Here is a 10,032-nt window from a genome sequence, read left to right on the forward strand (position 1 = left end):
GCGCTGCCAATTTCCACCATTGAAATCTGCAGCTTGAAAGAACCCGGAAGCGCAGTTTCCTGCAGTGTGACATCAGAGTAATTTAATCTATCAATATTTTCAGGTCCTACTGTGGCGAAGGCTGGCATACTGGGGTAACAGGTGCAATACTATGGCAAAGGTGCTAGCATGTTAGCATTAGCCTATGTAAACATTACAAATTACACATAATCTATGCAAATATCTTACTTTCAATCATCACTGAGTTGTTATTAACAGCTTCTTTTACTGATTTCATGTGGATTCCATTCATAGAATGAAGCAGAAAGCATAATATTTCAACAATTTGCAGCCCGAGTCCAGTGCCAGATCCAGAACTGTTCAATAAACCTATACAAATACCAGCGATCGCTTGGAAAATATTGACAAACCATACATTTTCGTAGTCATCTATATATTCATGACATCTTTCATCAGACTAAACATTATTTTTTCACTTTACATAGAGTTTATACATATAGATCCGAATGAGGAAGTCTGTTCATGTGGTCTCTGATGTGATACACTTTTTTCTACATGTCCATTTTTGAATAATTTCTGCACTGCAGCGGCTTCTGGCTTCGTGGTTGAATGGATAGCATACTATATTTAACCATCGACAGTTTAACATGAATTTGAGTTCATTTGAAATTTTCATACATTTTAACTTTTATACTTTTGATTTGCTTTTGTTTGCTTTTTTGTTTGCAAATCTACAGTATATTAAACGTTTGTCTGCATGAAGCTAATTAGATGTGTACATTTTAACAGTCGAACAAACAAAAAGGAGCCCACGCATTTTTTCACCAGGCAGATACTCCTCATCTTCAACTGCTGCTTAGGGCCTTCACCTACAACTACTCACTCGCATCGCAGAAACTCAGCAAACAACAGGTAATTCCAGTAAATTAACTGCATTTCTACACCAATTTAAAATGCTTAATGCAAACTTCAAATTGTACATCTTGAAACCAGCTAACATATGGAGTTAATTAACAGAGGTTCGGGAGGAGCATGTTAATTTTAATCTGACAAATCACAGCCGACGAGCAGGAGTATATAAGCCGCTGCTTACCTGCTTCCTGTGACAGCTCTCCAGACATGAAAGTCTTTCCGGCATTCAGCCCCGCCCACTTCCCCACAAACAGACACAGGCAGATGATCATCGGATGCAACTTCCCTGCAAAGCATTCGGCTCCCCCAGAACAGCTCTTCATATCAAAACAGTCTCGTTATTCAACAGAAGCTGCCACAGCAGCTCTTTGTTTTTTAACAGTATTGACGGCTACCATGTTAAGTGTTATTTTTTAACCTGTTTGTTTTTTTATGCTCCATTCGATGAAGCAGTTTATAGCGCGAAGTTGCTGCCGGAAACTGGCTGCTCCTGCACTTTAAAAATGTGAAACAGCTCTCTACGACTGCTTATATGTTCTCTTATCTAAACTTTCCACCCGGAAAGCAGTGCCAGCTGCCTCCGCGAACGGGCGCCGTTCCGGCTTCATGCCATTAGAATTCAGTTATATTTGAAAGTGAAAGAAACAAAGATAAACTATTCAATCCAACCTCCATTTCAACCCCCAGCATTTTTAATCTGGTTCTGCCGCACAGGTGATGCCTGTCAGCCTCATTATCACCCCACAGCTTGTTTAGGGGGCGTGTTTTATTCAGCGATTGTTCCTCATCTTCTAACATGAATATCACAATTGTTTCTCCCTCCAAAGTGCCCTTCGGAGCGTGTGGTAGCGGGGGCATGGTCAAGCATCTCTTCGGAGAGAGAGAAAGTGGTAAGGGCGCTTGCACCTGAGCTAAATTATGTCTAACACCTGTCTCTAATTTCAGTGAGCACGGGGAGAGCGGCATAAAAGGAGCCACACCGCCAGTAGAGAGAGAGAGAGACCGGAATAAGTAATGCAATTCCAGCATGAAAGTTATTGTGAAGTTGTGTGTAGCTTAAGTCAATAAGTGTTCCTGCAAAGCTGTAAAAAAACTTTAAAACTGGATAAATTAAAGCACCCACCTGAACCGGGAAACGCCTCCTCCTTTATCCCAAAACCCTTACACTGGTGCCGAAACCCGGGAATTAAGTTTGGTGGAAGATGGATGGAAGTCGCACCGTAGAGTCCTCCCAGTTGGCGGAGATCCTCCAAGCCCTCGCTGGCCTACATCGGAGCCACCAGCAAACACTGCTTGAGCTCTGACAAGATCAAGATCGCCGGTTTGTTGAGCTCCTATGCGCTCAAGCCGAGGACCTTCCAGGATCAGTGCCCTCTGATGGAGCTGGGGATGGTGGTGCGGGTCTCTGACCTCCCACAGGCTGCCCCCGACCGGGCCGGAGCGTACCGGATACCGGTAAGTGTCAAGGGGGGTACTCACCAAGCGTTGGTGGACACCGGGTGTAATCAAACCACTATCCACCAACGCTTGTTTCAACCCGAGGCATTGGGCACAACTAAAACAGTGAGGGTGAAATGTGTGCACGGGGATATTCACATGTATCCGGTGGTGACCCTGACGATTAAATTCCGGGGGAAAAAGCATAGAGTGGAGGCCGCGGTTAGTCCCCATCCGCTGATTATGGGGACTGATTGGCCTGATTTTAGAGTTTTATTAAAGGGAATTTGCGTGGATGGGTCCTGTATGAAGTTAGGGAGATGTGCAATGTGCGATGCTCTGGCAGGGGAGGCGGAGCCGGGGCCGTCCTCGACAACTCCACGTCATAATGACGAGAGAGGGGGAGAGGCTTCAGCCCTTCCCCTTCTCAGGGAATTCCCTGAGGGGGATTTCCCTTTGGAGCAGTCACGAGATGAAACCCTCAAACACGCCTTCGAGCAAGTGAGAGTCATCGATGGTCAACGACTCCAGCCGGACATCGCTCTTACATACCCCTATTTTGTGATTATAAATGAGCGGTTGTATAGAGTGACACAGGACGCTCAGACTAAGCAGGATACAACCCAACTTTTGATTCCACGGAGTCGTCGGGAAATAGTATTCCAGGCGGCTCATTATAATCCCATGGCGGGTCACTTAGGAGAAAGGAAAACACTGAATCCAGCACATTATTTTTTTTCAGCAAGGGTACACACTGAACAGTCTTTCACACAATTCTGTGGAGGAAGAGCTGTTGTTGTTTGGGAAAGTTATCTTCTGCTTTCTCAGGCCAGCATTTTGCAGCACACCACGCTCTTCTATTGAAGGTGCAATGTCAGCCTTAAGGTCTGCAAGACAAAAAAAATTAATGGGACCAGGGTGTTTCATAAGATCTTCTGGACTGGGTGGACCGCCTTGCTGCTGGTTTTCGATAGGGCTGATAAAGCCTCAACAGGCTTGCCTGGACAAAATCAGTCTGGAGGTTGATGGCTGAGGCAAATGACTAGAACCTATTTGATGAGGCACATTCCTTCTCACCTCCACATGAGAGGAAACAGATCAGATCTGGCCTGTTTGTCCTTCGCCTATTTGATGTTCAGCTGTTCCTGCTGTGTCAAAAGCAGTTGGCTGGGTTTGGTCACTCAGTAACAACTGAACGGTCTCCTGTATGAGTCTGGCAGCTTGGAGACTTGAGTCACCTCTGCTGAAAAAACAAATAAACAAACAAACAGAAATAGATGTGATATAACAAGAATACAATTCAAACATATGTACATGTCAGACATTTCTATCTAGATGGTAATTTCTATCTAAAGCAGACAACTATGACAAATGACATACACTTTGCAACTGTAGTTTTTAAACATACACATCCAAACATACGACCAAGCGTTCTACTATAAATCTTCTATTGGACTATTATAAGAGTTTGCATAACTAAAACAGCTGTTACATATTTTCTCATATGTAGGCACATGTGCTGTCACACAATCTTTACCTGAAATTCAACAGCAATATATCATGTAAAGGTAATGTTTGAGTAGGACAAGTCAGCATACAAATAGCACCAATCTGTTACCTTAAGATGCTTTTTTTTAAAAGTCCTCAAGTTATACCTAGTTTGTATTGCTTACTCCTTGGCTAGCAATACTGTCCATACACTAACAGTGCCAGCTAGCTACAAGATCATACTCTGCAAAAGCACCTTATCAAAAAGGCAACCAGGTTTTGCGTGAATAGCATAAATGCAACATTTAAACATGGAATAATTAATCAAGTACATGTGTCAGTGACAGTTAATAAATATGCAAACTTACTTCGAATTATTTGCCATTCTTCATTCAGTTCCAGGACCGGAGAAAACGCTTTTGTGCTTTGGCTATGGGCTTGAACAGAGAATATGCTATATAATTTCGTATTTTTCCTTCAAGGAGTTTAATATTATGCATCATCGCATAATAAATCATTCCTAAATGACAGCAAAAACCATGTTTGTGATTTCTAAATACAGTTAGCCTGCTATTACTAAAAATAGTTAGACTATCTCAACAGATTAGCCAACTTTTATTTTATCTTTAAATGTCAACATATAAAGCAAACGACTGGCAAATTTAATTTAACATAATTCTAAACTCTGACAATAGTTTATGAAATTCCACTTAATACTTTTTTTTTACTCCGAGAATACCAAATACAGAAACTGAAATGTGTGGCGTTAGATACTCTTGTATTGTTTGCGAGTCGACTCCAAAATAATCGATTCCTTGACTCTAAATAGTGTTGGAGTCGACTCTAGTAAATAAACTCCGTTTCTGTGTGTGTCCGAAATCGTTCACTCATTCATTCATATTTATATAGTGCATGGACGTTGAGTGCATTATTTCAGCAAGGAGTTAAATGAAATAAAGTGTGAAATTCGGACGCTGACGTTCGCTGATGGTGAAATGTAGATTTGCGAAGAAACAAAGGTTTCCTCTCAACTGCATCGTAAGGGTTCATACATTACTCGAAGCTTTTCAACATTGTGTACGATGAACGACGAATAACACCTAAGAAACTGCTGTCTCTTTACAGTTGCTGGTTTCACATCTGGTTCTGCAACTGATTCTTATTTTAAATAACTAAAAGTCATGTTGAAGTGATTAAGTCGTTTAGTTGTATTGGAACTAAAATAAGTCAAATAAATAAAAAAATTCATAAAACGAAAATCTGCGACCTGTCTATTTATCCTCAGTCCTTCTCCTTCGTCTGTTATTTCATAGGCTCATATAGGCTTCATATATGAATTATTATATTAAACAAAACATTATAATGGATTAGAGTAAGGAAGACAGCTGAATGTCAATACAGTACAATACTGTACATTCTATATATACTATATATACTTTTTTTATATATTTTATTTTTTATTTTTATTGAATAATGTGTATCTATATAGTGTGTATTGTATACTGTACAGTGTATGTTATTATTTGTATACTGTTGAGTGTAATTATGTGTATATCATATGTTTAAATTGTGTTGTGTTAATTTGATGTTATTGTAAATTGTCTCATCACTGTCACGACTGCTATGTTGATCGGAACTGCACCCAAGAATTTCACACACCATTGCACTTGTGTATATGGCTGTGTGACAATAAAGTGATTTGATTTGATTTGAAGACCACTCTGCGGTTGCTTTAACCAGATACTGAAGCAGTCACGTGGTTTTCAGGCATCGGACGTCGTAGATCTTGCTTTTGTACAAAAATTTTCAACTTTATTATAATCAACAGAATTTAATTTTAAATAGCTATTGTCTTGCCTTTAGAACCGGGGAGTGTTGTAGCGAAGCATTTGTTTGTAAAAAATGAACAACATTTATTTAAGGGATTTCATAAAACAAACCAACTGCATCAGAGTGAGTCGCCGGCTGCGTGAGGAGAGTGAGTAGCCTATCCAGATGCACCGCCGGCTTCTCAGTAGCCAGCGCCGTTCTATCAGTGAGTGACTCATTAGCTGCTCTCAGTAGATGAGTGGCTTCCCTCGGCAAGTCATTAGTCTTATTTTTGAACCGTTTGGCACGCCATATGGTAGCACGTGTATTACACAGCTTTCTACAGAAAGAGAACAGAAAAAGTATCATAGAAGAAGAACAACAACTCTTAGGACATGAGCGCCCTCTAGTGGCAGATAAAAGTTACAGTCATACAACCTTATGCTTGAAACAGCCTTACATCGCTTGCTACTTATATTCTGTTTAAACATATAAATCAGACTGTTCTGGTAAGAGTGTTTTTATTCCAACACTCCTCACTCGCAAACAGAATAATCCACTTCTGATTTCAGTCCAGCCATTTGTCTCAATTTCTCAAATTTACTTTGGCACAGTCTTTTAGTTAACATGTCAGCAATCATCATGTCAGTACTACAGTACATTAGTTCTGTTTCTCCATTTTTTTTCTCTGACAAAATGATACTTAATGTCAATGTGTTTTGCTCTTCAATGAAACTGGGGATTCTTTGCCATACAGATAGTAGACTGATTATCTTCATAAATCAGTGTTGGCTCAGGTTGTGTCATTTTCAGATCAGTCAGTAATTGTCTCAACCAAACTGCTTCCTGAGATGTGCTTGCTAGAGCCATGTACTCAGCTTCAGCTGTAGACAAAGCCACACATGATTGCTTCTTGCATCTCCAACTCACAGCTCTTCCTCCAATTTGAAACAAATATCCTGACACAGATCTACGATCATCTTGATCACCAGCCCAGTCTGCATCTGAATATCCAACACATTTCTGTTCCTCACTCTTAGTCCAAAATTCAATGTCCCGTTCAGGTATCTCATTATGCGTTTCACCGCTGTCCAATGTGCTTTTGTGGGTTTTGCACAAAAACGTGTCACATTTTTCACTGCAAAAGCTATGTCTGGTCTTATTCTTGTTGAAAGATACAGCAGACTTCAAACTGCAGACTGATACAGGTTTTGATCAACAGTCTCACTATCATCTGTTGCCTTCACAAGCTTTGCATTGACATCAGCTGATATACTTATTGGTTTTGAGATCTCCATGCCAAACTTTTTCAACACATTCTTTGTGTAAGTTGTCTGACCCATCCAGATTTCTCCTGTTTGTTTTGAACAACTTTCACTCCCAGAAAGTGTTTCAGTTCACCCATGTCTTTGATTTCAAACTGACTTGCCAAAATCCTTTTCACTTCACTTATTCGCTCATTACTGTGACCAGCAAGAATTGTCATCAGCATACACTGCAATGTAGAATGTCTTACCCTCTGCTGCAGTATAAAAACACACATTGCCTGTAGTTTGTGTAAATCCCATTTTCTTTAAATGGTCATCCAAAACAATGTTCCAGCACCTTGGTGATTGCTTCAAACCATAAATGCTGCATTTCAGTTTACACACAAGATGTTCTTTTCCTTTGACAACAAACCCTTCTGGTTGTTTCATGTACACTTCTTCCTTTAGTTCTCCATTCAGAAAAGCTGTTTTAACATCCATCTGATGCAGCTTTAAATCATGCTGTTCAGCTAAAGCAACAATTGTTCTCACTGACTCAAATCTGACAACAGGACTAAATGTTTCATCATAGTCAGATCCAAACATTTGAGAGAAACCTTGTGCAACTAAACATTCTTTGCGTCTTTCAAGATTTCCATCAGCATCCACTTTAGTTTTGAACACCCATTAACTTCCAACAGCTTTGCGTCATTTTGGCAGATTTGCTAGATCCCAAACATTGTTTTCATGCAAAGACATCATTTCTTTTGCCATAGCTTCTTTCCATTTAGCTTTGTAGGGGCTAAGTAGAGCTTCCTTCACAGTCTGTGGCTCATTTGTTTTCTGATTTGCAACTGTAGTCCACTCACCATAGTAATCTGGTGGTTTTCTCACTCTTTCTGACCTCTTTACGTCAGTCTCATTAAAATCCTCAAGAACAGTCTCTGAGGACTCAAGCTCAGTATCTTGACATTCAAATTCTACACATGATTTCACAGTATTGTCAACATTTGTTTGTGAATCCTTTTTGAGTATGATAGGATTCTCATCAAGGATCACATCTCTGATGTAAAACACTCTTGACTGATTTTGATCAGAGTCTGTACCCTTTTGTTTCTGTTCCATAGCCTAGACACTTGCACTTCTTTGCTTTAGAATCCAGTTTCTTTCTCTCATATTTTGGTATGTGTGCATATGCAGTACATCCAAATATGCGAAGATGATGAACTTTTGGTTTCTCACCAGTCCAGGCTTCAACTGGTGTCATACCTTTAACAGCTTTTGTTGGACTTCTGTTTCTCAGGTATACAGCTGTTGAGAGTGACCAGAATTTCTGCGGTAAGTCAGCATCAGCTAACATTGACCTCACTGTTTCCATTAGTGTCCTACTCATCCGTTCAGCTACTCCATTTTGTTCAGGAGTCTTTGGTACTGTGAGCTCATGACGAATTCCTTCCTTTTTTTTAGAAACTTCTGAAAATCAGCAGACATGTACTCTCCTCCGTTCTCAGTACGCAGTACTTTCAAATTTCAGTGCTGTTTTCTGCCATTGCTTTCCACTCAGGAAATTTCTGGAAGACTTCATCTTCATAAATCCACACATTGTGTGTCTTTTCATCAATGAATGTCAGAAAATATTCAGCTCCACTCAGTGACTTTGCATTCATCTTTCCACAAACATCACTGTGCACTAAATCAAGCGGTTCAAGTGATCGTTTGTAGGCAAATCCTACCTTGGTCACACACACTGGTGGAGAGGACGCTGGCGCAGTTTGGTTGCTGCTTCTCCACCCGCGTTTTCAGCGTTTTTGGCGTTTTAACGTTTTATTATTCGTGTTTAGTGTGTTTTAGTGTTACTCACTGACAATATGCAGGTTTGCTGTCCTTTTTTTTTTTTTATCTGTTTAGTGATTTTATGTGGAGTGTACGGCAAGAAATTTCTTGAACACCCGGAATTCGCCATGCTGGAATACTCCAAGGATGAACTTTTTTACCTTGAACACCATTTGCCTCCTGATACCACTGTGTTGGATATGATGAAATTGCTACATGTTCTACACCAGCCAAAACATGTTCATTGGGGTTCCCGTCGGAATCTTCATACAAGCTGCACTGGTTTCAACTCGATATGGTCTCGCCGATGCACAGAACATCGCTATTCAGCTTCACGTGATGTCTGCTCTGCTAATCTCTCTTATCCTCAGAAGAATACTGCATCTAGTGGAGGAGTTCATCTCAAGACAATAAGGTTTGCACAGCTGAACACTCATTCTATAAACAATAAAGCTGCCTCCATCAGTGACATTATTATGGACAATAAACTGGATTTTCTCTGCCTCTGTGAGACATGGCATCAGCCGAATGACTACGTCAATCTCAATATGTGTGCCCTGCCAGGCTACACTTACATTGACCAGCCATGATCCACTGGTAGAGGTGGTGGACTTGCTGTCATTCACAGATCTGATGTTCTAGTTACCAAAGTTATGATGCCTTGCTTTTTTTGAATGTTTGGCGTTTAAACTGAACAGTCCTTTACCAGTTCTTGTTTTAAATATTTATCGTCCTCCCAAACTAAACCCGGTGTTCTTTTCTGAGTTTACTCAGTTGTTGACACTTACCAGTGCAACCAGCTTAGCTGTCCTTTTAACTGGTGATTTCAATATTCATGTAGACAATGCGAATTGTAATAGTACTCTGAGTTTTGTGGATGTGTTAGAGTGTTTTAACCTCACTCAGTGTGTTAACTTTCTGACACATAAACATGGTCATATACTTGACTTGGTTTGCACCTCGGTTGTGGCTATTGACCAACCTGAGTGTACGGATGTGTGTATAAGTGACCACAAGCTTCTTACCTTCTGTTTAATTCCTCCCATTGCAGACTGTAAATGAACGTATTATTTGTTTTAGGAAAATCAGAGACATTGATCATAACCTTCTCACTCATACCATTGGGGATCTATCAGTCATGTCCTCTGTTGACCAATATAATAATGTGTTAACATCGCTATTGGATGACTTTGCACCTTTGAAAAAAATTGTTGTTTCATTTAAGAGGTCATCTCCATGGTATACATCTGAGTTACGTGGATTGAAGACCCTTGGCAGGCAACTTGATCGGCAATACAGGAAAACT

This window comes from Myxocyprinus asiaticus, chromosome 7 (assembly GCF_019703515.2).
Source record: "Myxocyprinus asiaticus isolate MX2 ecotype Aquarium Trade chromosome 7, UBuf_Myxa_2, whole genome shotgun sequence".
NCBI classification, from domain to species: domain Eukaryota; kingdom Metazoa; phylum Chordata; class Actinopteri; order Cypriniformes; family Catostomidae; genus Myxocyprinus; species Myxocyprinus asiaticus.